This window comes from Dasypus novemcinctus, chromosome 13, assembly GCF_030445035.2.
Source record: "Dasypus novemcinctus isolate mDasNov1 chromosome 13, mDasNov1.1.hap2, whole genome shotgun sequence".
In the NCBI taxonomy this organism is placed as follows: domain Eukaryota; kingdom Metazoa; phylum Chordata; class Mammalia; order Cingulata; family Dasypodidae; genus Dasypus; species Dasypus novemcinctus.
In genome coordinates, this window is record NC_080685.1 from 46,785,650 (window position 1) to 46,812,545 (window position 26,896).

The window sequence follows — 26,896 nt, forward strand, 5'->3', positions numbered from 1 at the left end:
ATGAACACAAATATACACATAAATGCATGCAAATAAATACACAAGCACACAAAATATAAACGCAAAACCATACAAACACAAATATATACACACATTATCCTAAAAATCTGAAATAGACATTGGAAACATTAAAAGGTGGTTTACAGGAAGCCCATGATTTCAAACTGCAATACTTAAAGTACCTAGCAAACTGGGACAGCGTTCTGGAGCGTGAGGCTCCTTGAACACACAGAACTTCCGTAGCACTGCACACACCGGAGTCAACACTGCCATCTCAGCAGAATGTCCTAAGTCCCTGACCAAGTGTCTCCTTCGTGTTGTTCTCAGATTGCCCTTCTGTTGCAGGCACATCTATCTCTTGGCCTGAGAAAGATGAATCAGGCTGTGCGTGGGGTCTTAAACTGAGAAGAGTATAATTTTCCCAAGTGGCAAAAACCGACATTTTCCCATGGCTAACTTAAAAAGAACCAACAATGTAATCTTAGCAAATCATTTAGAGTTCCTAGATAAAAGATATTATGTAAGCATTCATTATTATTGCAGTTGGAAGGAAGAACTAATACAGTGAATATTTTTAGGGTCTGGAATGGAAGGCTTTGAGTCAGGGATAATTTACCATGCCTTTGCTGGTTTCCTTTCATTGTAGGCATCACCAGGAGGCTTATCTTTAAATCGGTTTGCTAGGCCCCAGTCAGATTGATGAACTGTATTTAGGACAAGAGCATTTTCCCTGGAACATTTGGGCTTAAAATATACTCATATTCATTAAAAGTGGGATAGGACCTATGGAAGTACCTCTTGTGTTAAGGGGAAAGGGTCCATATCTCTTCCACTCTACATTTCTATACACAATGTTCTCTGAAAAGACAATTACACCACGATAACTCAGATTCTTACGTGTCACCAATTTTTGGAATGATTCACAAAATCATTGTTTTTGTGAATTGGTTGTAAGAAATTCTTTTGCCATTTTAATTGAAGTTGCATGCTTGCTATACCTGGAGCTGGACAACACGTATTTTTCCCATCTGTGATTGTAGTATACTCAAACAGTTACTAAAGCAAAATTATTAGTGCTTTATTTGGGAGCTTTTGGGTAAGTGGTTAACTTTTCTAAGCCTTGCTTTTCTCATTTGTTAAACAAGGGGATTGGCTTAGTTGACCTGAAATTCTTTCCAACTCTAACATTTAATGTTTCTATATTTAAAATACATTCTAGAAAAGAGTCATTATTGAGAAAGATTAGGAGTTATCCTCTCATGGTTTACCTGCTGTTTCTCCCCCAGAGCTGTATGATTTAGCCACATCAATCACTTTCAGGTGCCTTAAAATACCATGATGGTTCTCACGTCCTGCATTCACATAATCTTCCCACAGCACAAAACAGTCTCCATGCCTCCTTATTCACCTGCCTAATCCCATTTCACTTTACAGAATTGCCCCTAGGATACCTTCCTTGACCCTCCTATTTCCTGGTTCAAGTTCCCCTATGGGAGTACTTCCTACAGTGTACTTTGGCTGCCTGTTTATTTTTAGAAACTTCCTCTAGACTTTAAGACTTTTGAAATAGAAATTTCTTTATTCACCTTAAATTTCCAATGCTAGCATCGCAACTGACCCATAATAGCTGCTCGATAAATAGTTATTACTGTAATTATAGAATTTTAAACCCTGACCTGTCTTAGATGGTCAATTCGGTTTAGTGACAGCACCCGGCCTGTAGGTAATACTTTCACACAACATGTGACTGTTCCTGGGTTGTTCTAAGTGCCCATTGTTGTGTGGAACTTCTCAATCAGTCACCAGAAGGGTTAGGCTACCTAGCAGGCAGTTGGTCCTTTACCCATGGCCAGTTGAAACACACACTGTTTTCACTTTTCTGGAATGGAGAAAGCAGTCCTTTTGGCAGAGTCTCCCCTGGGCCCTGGAATCATGGGAATTTACCTTGCCTCCTTTGTGGAGATGATCTGGATCTGTGTAAGCAGCCCCCAATGGGTCTGTTCCAAGAAGAGCTCACGAGACAATGGTAAATGGTAAAGAAATACTTGTTACCATTTATGGCAAGTCCAATGCAAAGCCCCCCAAACCCTGCAAGGAAGAGAAAACCCCAAGTTCAAACTCCAGGAAGGAAATCCATCTACACATTTTGACTCGATTCCTTTAAAAAATGGTCCAGAGACAGCCAGGCATAAATATCTGAATACAAAGTATTGGTAACCACTGTAAATATTAACTGATGATCTATTCATCCCTTCTGCCATTTAATTGCTATCTGATTTTGGCCAAGGTTCTTAACTTTCTGAGTCTAAGTTCTTCCATTCATAAAGTGGGAAAGTACTACTGTCCTTGGCAGGTAGTGGTGAAAACTACTCTCCTCACATTTCTTTCTCATTGCCAGTTTACAATCCAACTGATGATATTCCGACTGATAACAGAAATTTGGTGGAAGGGATCTAGGAATTTTTCTTCCTCCTCCTCCTCCTCCTCCTCCTCCCCCTCCTCCTCCCCCCCCTTTCCCCTCCCTTCCCCTCCCTATCCCCCTCCTTCTCCATCTTTGTTTGCTTTCATATCCTGGGTTGGAGAACAGAAGGTGAATGCATAGTTATGGCTAAAAGCCCAAAAGACCTTTGATCTAATCTGTAAAGTCCTTTCCCTTATGGATTATGACGTGGGAAAGGAATCATTGGGCTTTAGAGTAAATCCTTGCTCTTCAACTTTCTGAGAGGCCTTGAGCAAATTAACCTGTCTGAATCTCTTCAAATGTAAAAATTGAGATAATAATGTCCAGTTCTCAAGGTTATTATGAGAATTAGAAGAAGTCATGTCTGTGAAGTGTTCAGGCAATGCCTGGCACATGGTAAGTGCTCAATAATTAAGAAACATTCCCTACACAATTTTTCCAGGCTGTCAGTCTGGTCCTCTGAGACACTCTTCACTCTGCTGGTTCTGCAAGGACATGCACGCTGGAGTGCTTTCCATCTTCTACCTGTTAGAAAACCTACTCAGATAAGCAGGTATGGGGTACAGTGTGAGGACAGGGGGGTTCTGGAGTCAGCAAGAACTGCCTTTGGCAGTTAGATTTATTTGAATTAGATGCCTATGTTTGTCCAGAAGGAAAGGTGGGATTGTTGTGAATATGAAATGAGAAAATGCATGTGAAAGTGTGGAGCACAATGCTTGGTAGTACACACCCAGTAAGTGGTATCTGCCTGCTTTTTTCAGCATTAAGAGCTCAGTTCAAATGCATTCTGAAGATTTTCCTGATCACCTGACAAAGATGTAATTGCTCTCTGTGCTGCCATAATGCATTGCCTGTATTTCATTTCAACCTGAAATTGTCATGCTGCCCTGTGTTATAATTAGTAGTTTATATGAAAGTCCCATACAATACCATGAGCTTCTTGAGAACAAAGGCTTCTTGTTTCAGTGGTGTGCTCCACACAATCAGTGGGGGTACATAATGAAGGCTCAGAAGTCATTGCTGAGGAAGTAGATTGACTCAAGTGGTTGAGCTCTTGCTTCCCAAATGGAAGGTCCTGGGTTCAGTTCCTGGTGCTTCCTAAAAAATACAAAAACAAACAACAAGCAAAATGAACAAAAAACCAACTCAGTGGAGCTGATATGGATCAGTGATTGAGCACCAGCTTCCCATATTACACAGTCCCAGGTTCAATCCCCAGCCCCTGGTACCCACCCCCCCAAAAAACAAACAAACAAACAAACAAAAAGCCATTGCTGAACTAAAATAAACAACAAATTAAAAAAGACAACTTCTGCCAAACATGATAACTAGGACAGACAATAACTAAAACATCAAGAAGCAAGCCATGCTTAACAGTCACCTTTTCGTTGAGAATGAGAAGAGATCAAATCATGCAAATAGAAATTCCATTTTATAATAGAAATCACTGAGAAAAATATTTACATGTTGGAATCAAGGGACTTAACTCCTAGAGTTAATAATATTAAACAAGCTACTTGGAGAACATTGAAATGAATGAACAGAGCAATTTCCCTTAGGTTTATAAGAAAAGGGAACCAAGGTCATTTAAAAGATGACAGCTAGTTTAACCTTTCAAATGCAACTTTACTCTCACCCATTTAAAGGCAAAGTGGTTTACACATTGTATATGTACAATAAATATTAATTGTTGACTCATTCACAGATAATATTTATGGACTGTCTAAAAGTATAGCTACATGTGTAGTCAACATCTCACTAACAGACTGGGAGAGAGGTAGGGATGAGAACTGGATGCGGGGAGAACGGGACAGGAATTAAACTTCTTCAGGTTTCCACTCTTACTGCTTCCTCTTTATTTGTGAAATTTTATATTCTCCATTATTATCCAAGACACTGTTGTGCAACCATCTCACACCCAAAAGACCTGTTGGATGAGAACTGTGGTATGAGGTTTCAGATGTCAGTGTTAGATATGGGAGTAATTTTCCATGAAGCAAAAGCAGACAACACCTCCCCAACTGGAGGGCTTCAACAAAGAAGACCAAACCCTTACCTCAAGCACCAAACACGGAGCAGATGCAATGAAGGAGAAAGGGAAGGAGGGAGTATTTATTCAAGCCTATATGCAGCCCCCATCCAAAGACAGAGCCAAATCCCAAGAAGGTAAACCCGACATTGTTTTACTGATTTGCAGCGCCTCCTCAGCGTTAAAGGGCCATTTACATGTCATGGTGAAAAGGAACATTTTCATAAACTACTTTTAGTATCTACTGTTTCATTCAAAGGACCAGGGCCTGGGGATGGTTCTCTTATGATCCTGAAACACAGACTTGTGCTCACGCCTGGGCCCTGCTTTATACTCAAGCAGAGTGTCTGGCAGGTTACTCAGCCATGCAGGCTGGGGTAGGGGAGGTAGTCGTTTCCCAATTGGTGAAATGAGGTGGTTGTGGAGCTGATATGCAAGGCAGTGGTTCTTAACCTTTGGAAGATCACAACAACTTGGAGAATCTGATAACCATAAACCTTCTTTCCAGGTAATAGCACATATGTTTGACATTTAACGTACATTTTTGGGGAATTTTTAGACACCTTGAATCCACCCACAGACAATGAGTTAAGAATCTTTGCTCTAAAGGATCCTTTCCTAATATTTTCTGACTATGCCTTAATACCTAGATGTGGTAAAATATGGAGAACTGCTCCTACCCTCAAAGACACCAGTTTTAAATTCAATATTCCAGAGAGCAAGTATCAGGTTAAAAATGAAAAATCTTGTATTTCCTGACTTTTACTCTATATAGTATTATAAGCTTTTTATCAAATGACCTCAAATTCTAGGTCTTAGGTTCTTTTCTGCATATTTGTAAATTAAATTAAATTTCTCCCAATGAGCCAAACTTTCTCCTTGCATTATAATTTCAAAGTTATTTCCCCAGGAAAAAGATATTTTAAATCTAGACTGTAAAAAGAAACAAACAAAATAATCACATTTTTACTGAACTGATATTCACCTGTGGTACCTCATTGACCTGATTTCCTTTAGGGAGCCACCCTAAGGAGGTCACTGTTTCAGAAGGTTAGGAAAACAAACTTATGGACTGACCACTTAATGAAAGCACTGTGCTGACACAATCACAAATTCCTGTTTAAAAATCTGCTCTGTGAGCTGGGGCATTTTGAGATTGCTCCAACAGGTCAAGAGAAGACAAGCCAAGTGGCCAGTGAGAGGTGGCAAACAGGAAATTCTCCAAAGAAGGAGATAATGTCTAGATAATGTCACCATCATAACATGGCTAAAATCTCCACTGGAGTAAAAAGTATTGGGTATCTTAGCAACCTCCCCCCATCACAAACTTTTTTTCTATTTAAAAGCTTGTCCACACATTCTTAGCCTTCTTCCTCCATCTTTTGGCAAAAATGGCAGAGTAGGAAGTACAGTTTGAGGTCACCAGGAATATCTGTGTGCATCTCATCCTCCTGTTGCAGTGTCTGAAATCCTGCCGGATTCAGTTCTTTGGGCCTAGATACTGAATCCCCAGCTTCCCCCCTTAACACTGTAAATATTCCTGGAATGGTTCACAGTTTAATGAGGTTAAAATTCATTATCATAATATGAAATATGGTCTTTCAGTTTAGTTTCTTATAGCTAGCTGAGACTGAAGTACTGGGAGACCAAAGACAGGATGGTCAAGGACAATTACATTTTGATTTGCACCTGGAAGAGGCAGAGACCCTGTAAAGCAACTAAAGTCCCTTGGGCTGAGATGGGATAGGGGTGGGGAAGGGGCACGGGGAGGATGGAGAATACTGAAGAGCAAGTAGAGGACCTGCAGATCAAATAGTGCCTGATTTTTAGTTCCACCCCAAATAATCCCAATCGGCTAACAAGAAATTGTGTGTCCCACACTTGTCTGGATGTGTCAGTTAATTTATTTTCAAGACTTTTGCACATGGTAGGCAGTAAAAATATTTGTGGAATGAATGAAATTATCACCAACACCCCTGAGCCATATGATAACTAAATTAAAATCCTTCTCTTTAAAATGCAGTTCTACAGCTGGGGCCTCCTTAGAGCTGACTTTTATCAGTAACCGTATGGCCATCTGTCCCAATTGAGGGACTTTAAGGTCATTCTTCATCATTCTTCATCCCTGGTTTCTTTCTACTCGTGGATTATGTGTATTTCATCTATTTCCTCTCTTTTGCTTTGTGGCCACGTTGGCAATACAATTATCACTACCACTAATTACATTAATGACATTTATTGAGCATCTCACATGTACCACGCACTAAGTAAACATCTCACAGTGCATTAGCTCTTTTGCATCGTGAGTGTATTAACATTATTCCCATTTTACTGATGGGGCAATTGAAGGACTAGGAGCTCAAGGTCATTCAGTTAGAGCAGTGGAGCAGGTTTCAATCTCACGTTGGGTGATCAAAATCAGGGCTCTCATCATCTTTGTGCATAGTAAATGGCCAAAGATATTAGTTGCTACTGTTTATATTTGTCAGCTGTTCACTTGGGTAAAGGATATTGTTAGGAAGGAATCTTTTTGTGTGATTTTACGGAGAAGGTAATGCAACAATATTAAAGATGGCTACCTTAATGGCAACTATTTTTCATTTTCCTTTCCAGTATTTACTGCTATGTCATAATAAATAAAAAAAAAACCAGAAGACCGTGAAGGGGAAAAAGTCAGGGTCCTCAAACTCTGCTCTGCAGCTTGTGCTCCACAGTGACAGTGACTGGGCTGCTCAGTGGAGGTACTGACAGGGCAAACTGAGGAACAGCTCAAGGTTCGCAAGGAATAGTAAATGCTGCGGCCTTGGCACCTGTTCAGTGTGGAAAATATCCCCTCTTCTAAAACTGGACCCAGGAGAGCCTATCACTCATCACAAAATACAAGGACGTGATCTAAGGAAAAACCAAGGCCAGCAGGTGACTTTGAGAAGTACCCTAGTTCTCTCTCACCCCTCCCTAATCCAAAAGATCGGGTACTTGCAAGTTTCTGCTTTCTGGGCAGAGCAGGGCTCCCTGGTGCCATTTCCCAGGGGAGGTCATGTCGCCTCTAGCAGTTGCTGTACTTTCTGCCTCATTCTTCTAATCAGACCTGGTGGAAACCGCCTCTCACCAGTGAGCCTGAACCACCACCCTGTTCCGTCCTGTGGAGCAATAAAGGCCAAGTTTGGCTTGTGCTAGTAACACAAAACCAGCCCAGGCTGCCCTGGGTCACACCTTATCCCCTCGTGCGGAAAGCTTGTCCCTTTTTGAGTTCCAGCCTCTACAAAGCTGGAAGGTAAAAATGGGAAACCATACCTTGATGACAGATATGGCGGTTTAAACATGTGTCCTTGTTTAATCTTCACATAGCTGTTAAATAGATTGGACACCCCCTAATTTAACAATGGGGACGCTATGGTTAAGTAACCTGCTAGAGAATGTCAGAATGGAGAATTAACCCTAACTGGTCTGTGTGCGAGGTTGATGCTTTTCCCTGTGCCATATGACCTTACAGCCTCTCCCTCAGGCTTCTGCCTTCAGGACTCTTAAACAAGATACCAGTGCCCACTTCCTGCAAAACAGCTGTCTCCATGCGCCATTCATTCCACAGACCCAGGATTGGGCTCCTAAATGTATTCCTCTCTTGCCCACTTCCTACTGCAACTCAATAACATTCACTAATCTAGGAACACCTGTTTATGTAGTAGCCCTCACCTGTGGTAAATTCACCTTTACCCATGTCCCTGAAACCCTGAAACTCATACTTCCGAATATTTCTAAAGCAGGGGTTCTTGACAAGGGGTCCATGAGCTTGAACTGAAATTCAAAAAAAGTACTATTCTTGTGGGGACATGTTGGTACAGGTGTGATATATTTATTAAATAATATACAGTATAGTGTAGACTTAGTATGGGTTCTATGGTTTTCTCCTGACTGGCAAAGGGGTCTGTGGAAAAAAATGGTTAAGAATCCCTGAAGCCAGTGCTGATTTCTGGTCCCATGCTGTGACCTTTAAGGCAATGGACAGAAAAGCCTGGGCATGGTGTAGAGCAAAGAGCATGGGGTCTAGAATCAGACAGGCTGGTCCCAATCCTGACTCTCACTTAATGGCTATGTGATCTTAAGTAAGTCCCTTAACCTCTCTGAACTTTGGTTTGCTAATATCTACCTCCCAAAGTTGAATGTGAGAATTAGTGATAATAATTATAACAGACATAACAGTGAGGGGATATAGTAGATTCTCAACAACCTGTAGTGATTTTTACCATTGGTACTTCCTTGGCATGTGGCTCAGGGAAACTTTCTGCCTTTGCCAAGCCTCAGTTTCCTCCTTTGTAAAAGAGAAATAATCTAGGTCCCCTGCCTGTCTCATCCTTTCTTACAAAAGCTTCATAAGGTATTGTAAATATTGAGTTCCCTAAGGAAATAGAACATATGAGAAGATTCTTGACATCCTGACCATCACACAATGTCATTATATATTGTTAGACAACTTCTTTCTCCAGAGCTTATTGTTCTTGGCATTAGTTTATTCATTTTCTCACCTTCCATTGAGACATTTATTGAGCTATTCCAGAATAGTAATGCCCCTTCCTAACTCTCATAAAACACATTGTGAGACTGGGGTCGTATTAGTTATCCAAAAACTGATCAGGCTACATCAAAGCCAGTTTTTCTGGACCTTTTATGGCCCATTCCAATAACCTCCTGTCAATCTAATTGAAAATCTACCTAATTCTTTTGGATTGGTTCAGGGATTTATTAACATTTATTGAGCACCTTCTAGGTGCTAGTTGCTCAATATATAAGGCCTAATGGCAAAACATGGGAATGATTTTTGAGTAATATGAATACTTTAATAGCGGTATGAATAATGTTCTTTGAACGTGCCAAAGAGGAAAAATGAATTCTGCTTTGTGAGTCAGAAAACAGGGCATCTTCATAGAATAATAATGATAGATATTTGCTAAAATGTTTCCCAAGTGCGAGGAAAGTACACTTCCTTTATATGCATTATATCCTCTAATCCTCCTAACAATTTTTTTAAATTGCTATTATTATTACTCTAATTTTAAAAAGAAGAAATGGAAGCTCAGGGAAATTAAGTACTCTGTCAAAAGTTCCATTTCCACCAACCCTGTGGAGGAAGAACCTGCATTTGTACTAACTGGACCATGATGCCCACCACAGGGAAAGGACATTTGCATCCTTTGTATGTGCCTGGTTATGTCCTAAGCACTTTACTGGCATCGTGTAATTTAATCCTCGCCACAACCCTATGCGATAATAGCATTATTGTCCTCATAAAACAGATGAAGAAACTGAAGCTCAAAGAGATTATTTAAGAAAACTTAGTCTCACATGACATCAAGTAAAAAAGGTTGAGATTTGCCTTCATCTGACTGATTCCAGAGTCCACACTCAATCACGATGTCACTTTGCTCCTATACATAGTGGTGATACTTGAGCCCAGACTTTAGAGTGGAGCAGAATTTCACCAGAGGAGAAAAGTATTTAAGTCATGAGTGTCAATCTGGGTGAGGGGAGGAGACTCACAGAGTCACAAGGGAGATAGAACAGAGAGCAGGGCTTCCCAAACTTGAAACGCGTGGGAACCACTTCAGAATCTTTTTATAATTACAGATACCGGGATCTAACCTAGACCTGCTAAATCAGAAGCTCTGGGGACAGATATCTTTTATTATTAAAAATAACCTCAAGTGGTTCTGAGGCTCACGATAGTTTGAGACTCACTAGTCTAGAGCCAGTTCTACAGGGTACTGGAGGAAGGGAGAAGATGGAAAATGAACATTTCCTACATCAATCTTAAATATGCCTCCATATATTAGTTGTGACCTCAGATCATGGATAAAACTAAGCCACCTGGAACATGCCTTTGGGCCAATAGAACTAGAACTCTATCCTCTAAGAGTTCTCCCAGTAGCAAAGGACAGCAGGAAGAGCCCAATGCTGACCCAAATAATATTATCTGTGATCATTATTGTCTCCACAGTTCTTGAGTATGAGGAAGCTGGAATAAGCAAATGAAGGCAGAGCAGGGGGCACGGCCACCAGTGACAGGATGAGTATAACTTTTTGAAGTCAAGATAGGGACATTAGGGAAAACATTGTGAACATCCATTAGAAACCTCCCTGAAAGCAGGAGTCTGGATTTGATTTTGCTCACCAGTATATCCCCAGGTTAAGGGATGCTATATTTGCCCAGGTCCCCCATCAGGATGGAAGCATGTATTCCTCTGGCTGCTTGGGAGTGTTGACTAATGGTTCAAGTTGGTAGCTTCCCAGAAATTACCCTTGGTAAAAAGAAGTTTGTTACACAAGATTTTGTCCCTTCCCCAGTGGCACCCCAGTGACTGGTCAATAGAGTGATACAAAAACCTGGGCCCCTGGCCTCAATTCAGGGTGATCCTGAAGGGCCACTCCCAGCTCCATGGCTACAGCTGGGATCGGCTGAGGTCTCACTTGAAACATCATCACAGTACAGCTTCTTCTGCCTAATCCTAGTTCCTTCAACCTATATTATATCCAAAAGCACTTTTCAATAAACCTGCAAGCAAATTCATGTCTTACAATGTTTGCTAGGGAACCAGACCTAAGACATTCAGTGCATCACATTTTGTAGGGTTCAAATAATGTATGGAAAGCTGAATCAACCTTAGAAGACAGTACAGTTGCTGGTAAAAATCAATTCAGTTGAATATAAACAGCCCTTAAGAGATGAAAAGGATTGGAGACCATAGCCTCATTCCATAATTTCATAGGCAAAAATTCCATAAGAAAAAGTAACCCTTAATTAATGAAGATGCCAAAATGTCTTATTTCTTTGAATGACAGATTTTAAATATTTGCTGAAGGGCATGGTGAACCAAAAAAGTCATGAGTAGCCATAGTCACATAAATGTCAGTCAGCAGATGACAAAATCCTTTGCAAAGATGCCTTGCCATGTGTAAACCAATAGACCTGAGAATTTTCAAATGAACATTAAGCTTCCATTAATTTTCATCTGGCCAAATTAACCATAAGGAGAGAGGGCAGCTGGTACATCAATTGGCATCTATCAGGCCAGTTGCAAATTATGTTAGTGTAAGTGGATCAGGAACATGTGAATTAAATTACCCTCTGAATGTTGTGGGTATAATCATTAAGACCATCATCCTGGTGGAGGGAGTATGTTGCTTCATAGCCCAAATACCACTGCACTTGAACTCGTTACTCTTCAAGATTCTGTATTAACAACAGCATTTGATGTCTTGTTTGAGATTCTCCCCACTCTATTATTTTCTTTTCAGAGGCACCTGGGGTAGTACATCAGAGATGTTCTATGTCACTGGATTGTTTCTGATTGGGGCACAGAATGACACAGAATATGGAGAAATAGAGAAATTCCCTTGACCACCACCCTCACCCGCATCATAATAATCTCACGGACTCAAACCCAAGTCTCTTCTTCATTACTACCACCCTGAACTGAATGGGTAGAAGGCCTGTCTGGAAAATGGCCAATTTGAGTTCTTAAAGATTTCAGGACTTTTCCCCAACAGAACCTGTGAATAAAATTTGGAATCCTACCACTGCGTAAGTAGCAGGCGAGTTCTCTTCTCTGTACTATCTTATTTCATTATTTTGAGTCTTCATGAGCCTCAGAGAAGTAGAAACAAATAACAAGAACAAGCTCAGAAAGGAAGTAGATTGCTCAAGATTGCATGTTGATGAAGATAGCACACCTGGGAGTCAAACCTAGGAACAGATGGACAGGCACCACTAGGACACTGGCAAAAAAAAAAAAAAAAAGAGCAGGAATTCAAAATGTGGTATAAGCGACCACTGTCTTAGAAAATTGAGCTAATCCCTGGTGACCTTGGTGACCACCCACGTTAGAGGCACCCCCACAATAAGGTAACTTGTCCAACTTAAACTTGTTTCTAGGTAGAGAAAGAAAAGATATTCCCTGAGAATTTTTAACTGTAAGTCAGCCTTCATGGGGGTTGCATATTAAATCCATATTATCTGTTTAATTCAAGTTGAAATTTTATTTTTAGATGGTCTCACATCAGTATCTTCCTCTATTATCTGGTTAAAGCAATCACAAATTATTTATGGAAGAATGTCCCTTTAACAGGAGCCTTTTCCACACAAATTAAATCAAAAAGCATAGAAGATACAGGCATCATGTCTGAGAACCAGCAGAAATAAATGTAGAATCAGGCTCACAAAGCCTTCATATATTGAATTTATCAGATGCAGCATGTAAAGTGAGTACGTTCAATAAAAGACGTGCCAAAATCTTTTGCATATCTTTTATTGATATATATATCAATAATATATATAAAATGATAAGACACAAACTTTTCATGCAGTTTAGGATCTCACAGCTGAGTGATTCATGGATCAGGCGGCATCCCATTCAGAAAGTAGAAGGGAGCTCTGCTGAGGGAATGGAAAGGGGAAGCTCATGTAGGGCGATTAAGGAAGCAAGTGAGGAAATGTTTTTAATAGGGGTCTTACAAAACGGAAGCAGATATACATTGATGAGTGTGGTATGTTTATCCATTGTGATAAGCTGTCTCTACTGGACCACAAGTAGTTTTCTAACCAGGTGTTGTTTATTAGCAACCCTGCAGGTATATTCCATTTTCTTTGAAAACTCCCGCAGGTCAATTGTTTTTGTCTTTCAAAAAAGCCCTCCTTGGAAAGGGATCACCTCCCAGCAAAGTCTAATGCAGGCAGCCATTTTATTTTATTTAACAGGAATAAGAGATTATAAATTGACAAGGCAGATTCAAATTAAGAGCCAAAACTATAATACTTCAAAAATAAAAACTCATTGGATCGGCTAAGCAGCAGATTAGACACAGCTGACAGCATAAGTGAAAGGGAAGACAGTTTTGAGGAAATTAACCAGAATGCAGCGCAGAGAAACAATGAGACCAAACATATGAAAATTATGGACAGTAGAGGCTAGATGAATAACAGGTCTAATCAGAGTTCCTGAATGAAAATGGAAAAAAGGCTCCATTTTGGAAGCTGAGGGATGAGCGTTTTTAAAGAACTTTTGCTTGATGTGAACCCTCAGTTTCAGAAAGCCCAAGGGAAACGCAGGCTCTAGGTTTTGTGGTGGCTGTGGTTGTCCTGAGTGCAGCACCAGCTTCAGGTTGCTCCAGCACTGCCTTTGTGAGGGCTGGGCTACTGAAAAGCTTCCCCGCTGTCTCTGTTCACATGTGGGCCTAAGGCCTCTCTCCTGGCTCCTTCTCTGTCCCCAGCATTAGACTGCTGCTGCTTGGTTCCCAGTGCCCACTAGTCTGGCTTTCCTCAGGCCCTATGTCTCAGATCATCAGCTTTCTCTACGATCCTGCCAAACCCCAAGCATTAGGATACAATCCAGGATGGACCCAGGAAGATGTCCAAACTTTTATTTTGTTTTATTTTCCTTTTACCTTCTCCCAGACACTCTGCATCTACTTTTGACCTGGGGTGACAGACAAGTAGCATGAAAGTCCTGTATTCTTAGGAGATGAGGGTGTAGGTAGTAGTTCATGCTTTACCTGCAACAGGCCCACAGTACCAAAAGATGCTTTCTCTGGCCTCTTTCTTATAAGCACCAGATAGATGTCTGTAGTAAAGTCTCCTTGAGTCTGTGGCTCCCAGGGATTCCATCTTTCACAGCCATCTACTTGACCTTTAGCAATTTGTTTAAGAGTATTTAGCTGCCTTCTTATAGTCATATAAGGTCAGGTCATGCTTAAGTCCCATCTCTCCTGGGAGGTCCCTCTCCCCCTCAGACCAGTCCCAGACTGGTGACAATTGAGCCAGCTCATGCTAAGCCTTCTCCACACCTCTCAGCTGTTAGAAAGCAGGGTGGGCTTTATTCTCTCTATGGGGGAAAGGTGTGGTGGGGTGGGGGGCTAAGAAAGAACTCACCCAAGAGAACAGATGAAGGGTTATTCCCTTTTTAAACCCAAGTGTCTGCCACACAATAGCAAGATTTTGATATATATGAGTTGAATGATTCAAGAGGGAAATGTTATTGCTTATTTAAGCATTTGGAAGACAGAATGTCAGAATGGTTAAGAATTCCCATCTCTTGAGATTGGGAAGCTCGGACTGGAAGTTCAGGTTGTCAGTTCCTGGGCGTGTGACCTTGGGCAAATTGTGTATCTTTTTAGGCTTCAAGTTCCTTTTCCATGCAATAAGGTTAATGAGAGTAGCTACCCTACAAAGCTGTTAAGAAGTTGAAAAGTGCCATGGTATGGAAAAGTCCTGAGACAGTGCCTGGCCCATAATGAGCACTTGACCAATGTAGCTGTTTTCCTCATCAACTCTCCTGGTATCTTCCCATTGTATGTAGGCCTTGGAAATACCCCGTAGTTGTTTTTCACAGAGTGGTGGACTGATAGTTATTAAGCAGGAAAGAACAAGTCATTGCCAATGGGGAATTTGGGGACCTAGAGAAAATTAGACTATCTTAAAGCTCTATTAGATCTTGTACCCACCCATTTCATTTGCTCTTTTTTTCCCCTTTAGAAAATGGAACAGAGAAGTATATGAATGGTATTGATTGTGGAAGCTGGAGGTTGGTAATCCATCAATACTCCAGTGCTCGCCACATCTGTGCCTATTTCATCACATATGGAAAAGAAATTCAGAAGAATAAATGAAAGGTTAGGTCCATGTGTCAGAGGAAGAAAGATGTACAAGAAAAAAAGGCAAAATGAAGAAAGGTTTTATGGACATGGCCGATCAGTCATTGTGACCCAGTTTCTGGGGAAGACCCTTGACAAAGTCAGATGATGAATTTGCTAACACATGAACCATCATAGCTGTTTATAATAACAAACCAGCTTTACAAATACTCTCATATAAACTAATTTAATATTCTCCTGTGGCAGATTGATGGGCTGCTCTATAGATAAAATAAGTAATAAATACAGCTTTTCAATAAGACATAAGACTGTGCCACAGATAAGCTAGGAGCACACATCTGCTGGAGGCTGTTTCAGTGGTGAATGGATGCACCACTACTCACCCACAAATGTGGTCCCGGCCTCCCAGCACACGCGGCCACCGAGGGCACAGCTAGAAAGATGTTGCTGAGAGTATGTGTCTCTCTTCAGTTAATCCTGAGTTATAAGGAATGACTAACACCTTGCAGACTAAAATTAGAATTCTGAATAATCTTGCCAAGTCAGAGAAGTAATTAGTCATAAATTGGATGAAGTCACAGACATGTAAGGTCAGAGCAATTTTTTAGAAAGAACACCTTCGCATACACATGAATGTGGAGATAAATGCCTAAGGGAAAATACATCAAGAAAGGAGCTGTGCCTCTTTATGGAGAGCTATAAAAGGAACTTACATTACAAGCTGTTTGAAAACCATAGGCTTTGGAATAAGACAGACTTGAATGTGATGCCTCTACCAATTCAACGTCCTAGAAGTGTTCTTAGACAAGTCCTTACCACTGCCTCCCCTGGTCCCATTTGCAAAACTTTAGAGGGAAAACAATCCCTACCTTGCACAATCGTTGTGGGGATAAATGAAGAAATTCCTATGCAGCAGACACTAGTGTTTGCCTTCCCAACAGCCACTTCCTCCTTCCTCCTCATTAACAGAAAATTCAAATTTTTATTGGTGGCTAACTCTCCTGGATGGTGACTGCATTGCAGCTCAGGGGTAAATCCTGATCAGCCCTGGCATAGTTTGCCGGGAGTCTCCTCTCTGTAGGCTTCTTACTCTGCAAAAGAATAAATGTTTTGGCTATTTAAACCAGGGCTGTTTTCATATTTATTGCCCAAAAAGTCCTCACTGAAAAAATTGTGAAATGCCTACTACATAACTGCTATCCACAAGAAGGGGACTGTTCATACCTTTTAATGATTATTCAGCCCCCTGTGGCATTTGGCCTGTTGAACCTCCTTTCTATGAAAGTCTCTCCTTTTTGGCCGGGGTCCCACTACCACTCTTTAGGCTGCTGCTTCTCTGCCTTGGAGGACAGCTTCCCTTTCTCTACCGACCCCTCAAACGTCATTATTCCTCAGGCTTCCATCCTTAAACTTATTCTCCTCTATTGATCTCATCTATTCCCTTGGTCCCATCACACTTAAGTAATTATCTCCAGCTCATACCTTTCTTTTCAGCTCCTGACCCTATTCCACTGGCACATTGGACATCTCTTCCCAGATGCCCTGTCCAAACTGAGGTCGCATTTCTACCATTTCCTCACTCATCCCTGCTCCCCACCCTCCCTTCCCTTTCTTGAGGAATCAGCCATATCACCATCTTCCTATTGTTTCAAGCCAGAAACCTGCTGTCTCTGTGGCTCCACCAACCCCTTTACAGGCAACCAATTTACTTTAATAGCCTCCAATCTTTCTTATCCCCTGCATCTTGCTTGATTCACCCTTTCTGGTTCATCATTTCTAACTTTCCTTGTTTCTAATCTAGGTTATTGCAGTGGTCCTTAGCCAGACTCCTGCTTTCCAGTTTCTTCTCCTCTATTCCATTTTCCTCTATAGTAGGGGTTCTTAGCCATTTCTGTTTCACGGACCCTTTTGCCAGTCAGGTAAAAACCACAGACTCCTTATTAAGTCCACACTATACTAGGTATTATTTAATAAATATATCACATCCGCACTAACATGTCCCCACAAGAAAAATGGTTATTTTGAATTTCAATTCAAGCTCACGGACCCCTTGTTAAGAACCCCTGCTCTATAGGTAGAATGATATTTCTAAAATACAAATTTCATCAAGTCACTACCCTACTTTAAATCACCTCTGGTTATTTTCAAGATAAAATGTAAACTTCAAGACAGGGACCAGTAATTCTCACCCTGACAACCTTAGAATCACCTAGGGTAATTAAAAATAATACCAATGTCCAGGCTTGAATCCCAGAGATTTCTATTTAATTAGTTTAAACTAAGAAATAGTTATTTTTAAAAGCTCACCTAATTACCTAATGTAATTAGGTTTAAGAACTACTGCACACAGCTTAATTCTTCAACCTCACCACTAGCTGCTTGCTTATTAGCAATTGTTCTAAACATTTTGTCCTTGGTTGAACAGGCAAGTTATCTCAAAATCCTGCCTTTCACAGGTGCTGGAAAGACTTTGTTCACTTCTCACCTAGTCCCTGCTAGTCTGGTAAGTCCTTCAAGACTCGCCTCAGCCATCATTCCTCTGGGAAGCTTCCTGGGACTGGGCTGTGTGCCTTACTATGTATTTTCCACAACACTCTGAGCTTTCTGCTAATACAGCCTTGCACCACGTATTACAAATGTGTAATCATTTGTTTTGCTCCTATATTGTGTTCCCTTAAGCTACATATTTTATTTCTGCATCCCTTAAGTAAAGAAGAGGTCCTGTAATAAAAATTTTTGTTTCTTTTTTTCATTTTTTTTTTATTAGAGCAGTTGTTGGCTTACAGAAAAAATCATGCAGAAAGTACAGACTTCCCATATACCCCTCCCACACATGTAGTGCTTCCTATTATTAACATTTTGCATTAGTGCGTCCCCTTTATTACAGTTGATGAACCAATATATTTATAATTATGTTATTAACTGTAGTCCATAGTTCACATTAGGGCCCGTCAATACAAATTTGTAGAACGAAAGAATTAACGGATCATGGCTGAAGGAAAGTATTGTCTCAGGGAGAATAATAGCCCAAGTTAGATTCCTTTCTTCACTACTAACTAGCTGTTGTTGGCAAACTCTAAGATGGCTGCCAATGATCCCATATCCTGTATTCCCACTGCTCTGTTATGCCCTCCACTTGAGTGTGTCTAGACCTACTGACTCATCTCTAATGAACAGAATTCAGGATAAGCAGTGGGATGACACTTTTGAGATTAGTTTGTGAAGGGATTCTGGCTTCTGTGTTGGGTGCTCCCTGTCTCTCACTGGCTCACCCTAGCCAACAGTTAGTGAGGAACTGAGATTCCTAGTCAACAGCCTGCAAAGAACTGAAACTTACTGACAACTACATGACTGAGCTTGGAAGTAGATCCTCTTCCAGTTGAATTTTCAGGCACAACTTGATTACAACCTAATGAGAGAACAAAAGCCAAAGGCACCCAGCTAAGCTGTGCTTTCATTCTCCACTTACAGAAACTGAGAGATAACAAATCTCCATTGTTTTAAGGTGCTATATTTTGGGGTAATTTGCTGCAGAGCAATAAATAACAAATATACTGGCTGAGTAGTCATATGCAATGATTTAACTCACCACACTCTAGTTTCTTCCTCTAAACAAGCTTATTGTTTTAATATCAAGTATGTGCGATCCTAGAATAAATGGGTAGAAGGTGCATAGTAAACTGCAAAATATCTGCTGCAGTACCCAACTGTGCATTTCATTAATTTAACATTAAATGCCTATAAATGCTTTCTTTTTCGCATTTGTAATTGATAACACCTGTAGTAAAAATCACAGCATCCTCAATGGCTGTTTTAGTCCTCTATTTATGCTTCTCTGTGCTTCTTTGCTCAAAAGAATTCTGAAAAGGTGAATGGGTCTTATATCTGAAGGCTTATTCTGCCTTTGCCTGGGCCTTGGGCCATGGAATGGGCACCATTATGGTCAGCACAACCATTCAGTGAGGGTCTTTTTTTTTAAAGATTTATTTTTATTTATTTCTCTCCCCTTCCCACCCCCGCCAGTCTGCTTTCTGTGTCCATTTGCTGTGTGTTCTTCTGTGACTGCTTCTATCCTTATCGGTGGCACCGGGAATCTGTGTTTCTTTTTGTTGCATCACCTTGCTGTGTCAGCTCTCCATGTGTGTAGTGCCATTTTTGGGCAGGCTGTACTTTCTTTCGCGCTGGGTGGCTCTCCTTATGGGGTGCACTCCTTGCACGTGGGGCTCCCTATGTGGGGGACACCCCCGCGTGGCATAGCACTCCTTGCGTGCATCATCACTGCGCATGGGCCAGCTCCACACGGGTCAGGGAGGCCCAGGGTTTGAACTGCGACCTCCCATGTGATAGGCGGACGCCCTACCATTGGGCCAAGTCCGCTTCCCTCAGCGAGGGTCTTTTACTTGCCTGGCACTAGGCTGACTCCTGAGAATTCAAAGAGCTGTAAATGTGGTCTCAATTCCCGTGGAGTTCACCATCTAATGGGGTGGTGAAGCCCTGTAAAGCTATATGAGCAATAGAGCACATGGTAAGGCACCAACAAGTAAGCATAGATAATGGATCCTACAGTCTTCAGAAGTGGAAGTGATGGCTGAAATGATCCCCAAGAATTTATTTGCATTTAAGCCTATTCACTTTGCTCTATACCATGGTGTTTTAGTTTGCTAAAAGCTGCCAAGGCAATATACCATAACAGGGTTGGCTTTTACAATGGGGATTTATTAACTTAAAAAAAACTTACAGTTCTGAGGTTGTGAAAATGTCCAAATCAAGACTTCATCAGGTGATGCTTTTCTCCCTGAAGACAAGCTGTGGGAGATCCTGAGCCCCTGTCACATGACAAGGCACAATGGTTGTGCCCCTGATCTCTCCCTTCTCCTTCAGGTCTCCTTGCTTTCAGCTTCTGGCTTCCTCCAGCTTTTTCTCTGCTCCTGTGGCTTTCTTTCTTCTGGGTTCCACTGATTTCAATTTCTTGCTCTCATGGTGTTCTCTCTCAGCTCTATGGGTTCCTCTCTGAGCTTCTGGAACTCTTCTCTCTGTCTCTGTGGCTCCCTCTCCCCATATTTATCCCATTTATAAAGGACTCCAATAAAAGGATTAAGACCCACCCTGGGCCATGCCCTACTGAAGTAATCTAATCAAATGGCTCTTAATAGAATCTAATCTAAAGGTCCCATCTATGATAGGTTCACACCCATAGGAATGGATTGAAGAACATAATTTTCTGGGGTCCACAGAAGCTTTGAACTACCACACATGGTATCTCTGACTAAAGAAAAATTAGCAAGATATTTGAATAGAACTTTAAAAAAATTCCAGTGGTTTCCATCTTTTTTTTCACCTCAGAGTATTTTTCAAAAATCCATCATTCCTTCAAAAATTATTTTTGAATACCTATTATTTGTATAAACACTATGTTTCATGTTGTGAAGTATAAGATGCATGAGAAAAGATTTTTCCCCAAATGTGAAAATAACAACAACAATAATAAAAACACCACAATTTATTGATTGCCATGCATTGTGTTAAGAGCTTTGTTATATTGTCTCAGTTCATCTTCACAAAACCTGATAGAAAAATAAAAATTATTTCTATCAATCAGGACCAGATGAAGGCTCAGAAAGGGGGTGTAATTTTTCCAGGATGATACAAGTAGAAAGTGCCATAGCCAGGACTCGACCAGACCCTTTTCCTCCCTTGCTTATTGTATCTTACTGCCTTCCAGTCTGTCTTTACATTGGCTGTCAATAATATCAACAACCATTTTATAAAGCACTTTATCAAATCATCTTCATGCATCATCATATTTATTTTTACAATGAAACTCTGAAATCAGTATTATTATCCATCTCTAGGTGAGGATACAAAGGCCCAGGCAGCTTAGGTAACCTCTCCAAGGTCATCCAGCTAATTTGAGGTAGACCTGAGAGTCAATGTATGTAAGAGTACACAAGAGGGTTGCATTTTAAAGTAGGAAACCACACTATGTCAGAGGGCACATTGTCAGATGCTACAGAAGAGCAGGATAGAGAGGGATTATTGTGGTGTGAAATGAAGGGTCATTGGTGGAACTGACTGTCCTTAAGGACGAGAAGGGCGGATATAGAGAAGCCAAAGGGATATTTCTGTGGGGAAGCAGGATGAGGTCAGCTATGTTGAGGAAGGAATATTTTACGAAGGTTTTGAAGACCTGGGTTCTAGTCACAAGTCAGCCATTTAGTGTAGGATCCAAGGCAAGTTCCTTTGCCTCTCAAAACTTGCATCCTCACATGTAACATAAGGGTGATGAATGCTTGTCCAAACAACATTGTTATGAGAACTGAAGGGATAATATAGAGCTAGTTGAAAGAGCCCCCTCCCCTAGAATCCAGGGCCTCTGCTCTCCAGCCTTCTTTCCCTAGCACTCCACTGTGGCATCTTATGGAAGACAGGAAGGAGAAGGAATCAGCCTTGATTGGGCATCTCCTATGTGCCAGTCACCATTTTGCTCTTTCTAGGTGGTAGGTGGTCTGAAGCTTGGGAGCTTTGTTATTTTTATGAATTCTGTTCCTCTGAGGCTCTGCTTTCTAGGCCACAACTGCCTAGTTTAAACGAATTAATAATACTAAGGTACTGAGGATGACTTCCAATCTTCTGCATAAAACATCTGTATTTTAACCAAAAGTTTTGATACCAATATTTAATACAGTGTGAGGCCATGGATGTGGCTCATATAGACCTGAGTTGCATCCTGGCTCTGCTACATCCTCTCTGTGTCACCTTGCTCCAGACAGGTGATCTCTCTGAGACTATTCTTCACTTGTAAAATGGGAATAATAACAACTACTTCGCTGGGTTGCTAAATATGAACAGCAACTTTGTCTATAAAAAGCCTGGAAAACTAGAGATTTTACAAATTGTAGTTATTATTATTAATACAAGTAACAAGTATTGGAGGACAATTTGATATGAGACTGGAAGGACTTTCACAGGCCTTATATCACCCTATGTGGCTACCTTGCTTGTTTTGTCAGTGTATGATATTTCTCCCATATTGAAAAGATAAATAAATACACTTCAGTCTTTTCATGAACATAGCATTCACAAGGAAAATTCTACCCAACTAATCTTCATACCCTGTTTGGAGATGGGAGGGGATCTAAAACACAAATATGTAATCTTCTCACCCCAATCCAGACTGTATCCTGGGCAATGCTTGACCTCTTGAAATGCTGCTAAACCTTTGGGCATCCTGTAGGAAGAAGAAAAATTAATATAAAATAAGCACACAGCCTTGAGAAGGACTGAGGGCTTTCAAGTTGTGGTGTTTTTTTTCCCCCCTTCAGTTTTCAAAGGCTTGAGGAGCATTCAGCATAGTCTCTTGGTCCTCCTTAAAATTTGGGGCTTTTCAGCTTTGGAATCCAAATCACTCTTCTGGATGCTCTCCCAGAGCAAAGCTCTGGCTTCATGTTCTCTGGACGGCAGCCATGATAAAGACATTTGCTTCTGCCAGCATGTAGAGGGGATACATGGAAAATACTGCGCAGGCAGGAACACAATCAGGAGTCTCTAGGATACCTCAGCCAGGAGGAATCTTTGTCATTGGCTTCTCAGGAAAGAGAAACCATGCCTTCCCCTCCCCACTTGGCTAGTCATCACCAGTATTGCAGAATTGAAAAGAGTTTTGAAGGAGAACGTCCAGAGAAAATCAGAGTTCAGAGTTTAAAAACAGGGTCTCCATCTGCATTTCTATCCTGTGGGACTCATGTGTTCATATATTTAGGAAAAACTTCTTCTGGGACACAAATGTGCCTTCTTCCTAACCGCCTGTTCTATGTCATGTATGCTTTTTTTTTTTTTTTTTTTTAACTTTTTGGATTCTTTGTGCAGAGATTTGGTTTAGTCATATTCCTATCATGATTCCTATCTTGATTAATGGCATGCTGTCATCTCTGATCCATGCAAGGCCCAATTTTTTATATTACTTTTCCCTTTATCCCCCATTTCTCATTACGATTCCTCACCATTGAGGACACACCCTCAATAAAAACTAAGGTATTTTTATAACATGTCTTTTTATTAAAGTTAATAATTCACAAAGAACATTACATTAAAAAACATAAGAGGGTCCCATATAACCCACTCCCCACCCCCCACTCCATCATTTTTTATAAATTATATATTTTTGAAGATAAATACATCTCAAAAAATGTTAGTTAAAACACTTAGGCGGTTCCTTTATAGCCCCCACCCCCCTCACCCCACTCCTCCCACACCAACAACCTCCTCCATCATTGTGGCACACTCATTGCATTCGGCAAACACATTTTGGAGCACTGCTGCACCACATGGATAATAGTTTACCCTGTAGTTCACACTCTCCCCCAGTACATTCAGTGGGTTATAGCAGTATATATAAAGTCCAGGATCTGACCCTGCAATATCATTGAGGACAACTCAAAGTCCCCAAAATGCCCCCACATCACATCTCTTCTTCCCTCTCCCTGCCCTACTGTGTCTGCTTTCTTCACCTCAATGCTACAGTTTCTTCTATTACTAGTCACAATAGTTTTATAGTAGAATATCAATAAGTCCACTCTTATCTGTATTTTATTCCTCCATTCTGTGGACCCTGGGATAGTGACATCCACTCCACCTCTAGATCAAGAGGGAGCTTAGATTCCACATGGATGATGGATGCAGTTCCTCCGCTTGCAGTTGTAGGACTCTTGATTCCCTGATGTGGTGGTTGACCATCATCACCTCCCTGTTAGCTGACCTGGAATAATATGTCTTTTGATTTATGTGTATCCCTGGAAAATATATAGTGGTATTTTGTGCATGTGTTTTTAGTTTACATAATTAATTGTGGCTCATTAAATTTCTTGTATTGTCACTCAGTGCTATGTTCTGATATATATTCACTAGTTTGTTGCTTCTGAGAACTGAATAATATTCCATCTGATGATAGATATCTATCTGTGGCTTCAAATAATGCTGCCATGTACATTTTTCTAAGTGTCCATATGGGCCTGTGCAAGAATTTCTCAGGCATGTTCTCTGGAGAGAGGCTGCAGTACCATAGGGTACACAGATAGTTAATTTCACTAAGAGCTGCCAGATTACTTTTCAGAAAGAATATGTCAGTTCACAGTCCCATCAACTATGCATGTGGGTACCTGTTTCTCCCAACTCATTAAAAATTTGGAATTTTCTAATTTTTTAAGTTTCGCAGATTGAGTAGAAATTTGGTGGTATATTATTGCTATTTTAATTTTTTATTTCTCTTATTGCTTGTGAGATTGAGATTCTCTTTATCTAACATTATTTGTTCCAGTTTTGCCTTTTGTAAATTGCCTATTCATATCCTTTACCCATTTTCCTATTTTTTCCCTTGATTATTAGCAGGAGTTCCTTATATAATCTAAATATTAATCCCTATTTGATTTTAAACTTTACAAATATCTTCTGGTATTACACATTTGTTAATATTGTCTATCGTGCCTGTATTGAACAGAAATCCTTAATTTCTATGTAGTCAGATCCAACGATTTCCCACCTTTTAGTTTGTGCTTTTAGAGTTGTATTTTAAAAAATCATTTTCTACCCAAGGTCATTTTTACTCCTATAAGCTTTAAAGTTTTACCTTTCACATTTAGGTCTTTAAACCATCTGAAGTTCAATGTATATTTGACATGAAGAATCTAAATTTTCATTTCTCAGTGTAGTGAATCAGCTTTTCCACAATCAATTAAACAATTTATCTATTTCCCACTTCTGTCATATATCAAGTTTCCTTACTCACATGCTCTGTCCTGGACACTCTTACCTGCCCATGTTTTGTCTGTTTGTTGCTATGCTGACATATATTATTCTCTATTAGATATGGACAGTTTTCCTCATTGCTCTTTTTATTTTCCCCTTCAAAATTAACTGTGCTATTTCTGAATCATACTTCCATTAACATACTAGAATCAGTTTGTTAAGTTTTTCCAAAATTTCTGCTGGAGTTTTTATTGGAACACCTTAAATTAAGAGATTCATTTGGAGCAGAACTGACAAATTTATATCAAGTAATTCTATCCATTCATTCATTCATTCATTATTCATGTCTTCAACTATGTCTTTTAACAGAATTTGAAACTTTTCTCCACAAAATTTTGGCCATTCCATGTAATTTCTATTCCCAGAAACATTAGAGATCCTGGATATTAGGAATGACATCTCACTTTCTATTACCATTTCTTTTTGGTTATTTAGAGCATAAGTTGAATTTGTACTTTGCAGCCTTGCTGGACTCTCATTAGTTTTCAATGCATAGCTGACTTCTTTTATCAGGAAGCAAGATGCACGGCTGCTCTTTAGACCTTCCCCATGCTGAAACTTTAGCAGAAATGCTGGCTTTTATTTTTTTAATTTAATACACCAGACACTATTTGAAGCACTTTGCATGAATTATTATAGCAACCCTCTGTGATTTTATTATTATCTGCATCTGACAGATGAAAAAATGGAAGCTAAGAAAAATGTGTTGTGTCAGGTCACACAGCCAGTAAGGACTGAGACAAGACCAGATAGCTCTGCTCTAAAGCCCAGGCCCTCTTGCTCCTACTCCAAGTATGGGTCAGTCCCAGACTGGTTTCAATGAGCTAGGTAAAGTCCATGTTATTTGTCTATACAGTCATTTTCAATTTAAAAAAGTACAATTTTTATAATGCTAAATTTGTTCAGATTATATTTATTGAAATGTAATTTTTATGTTCACTCTAATAATGAAAATTTTAAAAATGAACTAATAAATGCAAAATTGGAGGCTGGAATTTCGTATATCTTTAATTTTTATTAATTTTTCTGGTAATTATTTTTATTATATTTTACAAAAGTATCAGTTAATGATATTTTGAAAAAAAAATCTGCTCATTTCCCACTGACAGTTTGATAAAACACTGAAAAAGACTATATGACCTTCCTCTAGAAAGGTATATCTTGCTGGCTTAAGTGACTGAAGGTCCAAATAGGGTGGAACAAAAGTTATGAACCAGTACTTATTTTGGTGCCCAGTTGTGTCAATTGTTTTAAGTAGGTGATAGGTATTTATGAGATGCTCAGATTAGAAGAGAGCCATCCCAAAGAAGCCCTTTCTACAAAGAATGCCTTGGACCACTTCCTTACAATGTCCCCACCCAGCCCTCTCTGCTACTTCTAACCTTAGTGTCCAATGGGTCTAAAAGGCAAGAATCTACTGTTGGCCCTGGAAGTACAAAGCCATGTCAGAGCTATGAGCTAGAGAAAGGCATTTTATTCTAACAAAAAAAAAATACTAATCTTCATATTCAACTCTTTCCTATTGTGTAAAAGCAAATATTGAGCTTAAGTGTCACACTCAAGTATCTGGAAAGTTAAGTTTAGGGTTGTTAACAATGTTAAGTAAACTCTTATTTAGAATGCTAACGTACAGCATTTGAACATGGACTGACATATTTAAGCTATCAGCAGAGCTGAGTTTGTATAATAAATTGAGATATATCATTGAGTTTGTAAAGGTATATGTGCTCTCTCTCTGGGGAACTGCAAATTATTAAAAAAGAAAAACATTTAAGATTAAATCAGGGAAACGGACTTTGGCCCAGTGGTTAGGGAGTCCGTCTACCATATGGGAGGTCCGCGGTTCAAACCCCGGGCCTCCTTGACCCGTGTGGAGCTGGCCATGCGCAGCGCTGATGCGCGCAAGGAGTGCCGTGCCACGCAAGGGTGTCCCCCGCGTGGGGGAGCCCCACGTGCAAGGAGTG

At 40.2% G+C, this 26,896-nt stretch overlaps 1 protein-coding gene and 1 pseudogene across 1 annotated transcript in view; both read right to left on the reverse strand.

Annotated features, from left to right (window-relative positions):
- DPT (dermatopontin) overlaps positions 1-26,896 on the reverse strand; it is a 77,045-nt gene that overhangs the window by 44,997 nt on the left and 5,152 nt on the right. Inside the window, exons 2-4 of the mRNA XM_058310086.2 lie at positions 22,295-22,359; positions 3,392-3,559; positions 1,945-2,088 (exon numbers count right to left, since the gene is read on the reverse strand). The gene's annotated coding sequence lies outside the window, so the exon portion shown is untranslated. The remainder of the gene's footprint in view (positions 1-1,944; positions 2,089-3,391; positions 3,560-22,294; positions 22,360-26,896) is intronic.
- The window catches only part of LOC101423327 (sororin pseudogene), a 32,661-nt pseudogene that overhangs the window by 2,165 nt on the left and 3,600 nt on the right, over positions 1-26,896 (reverse strand).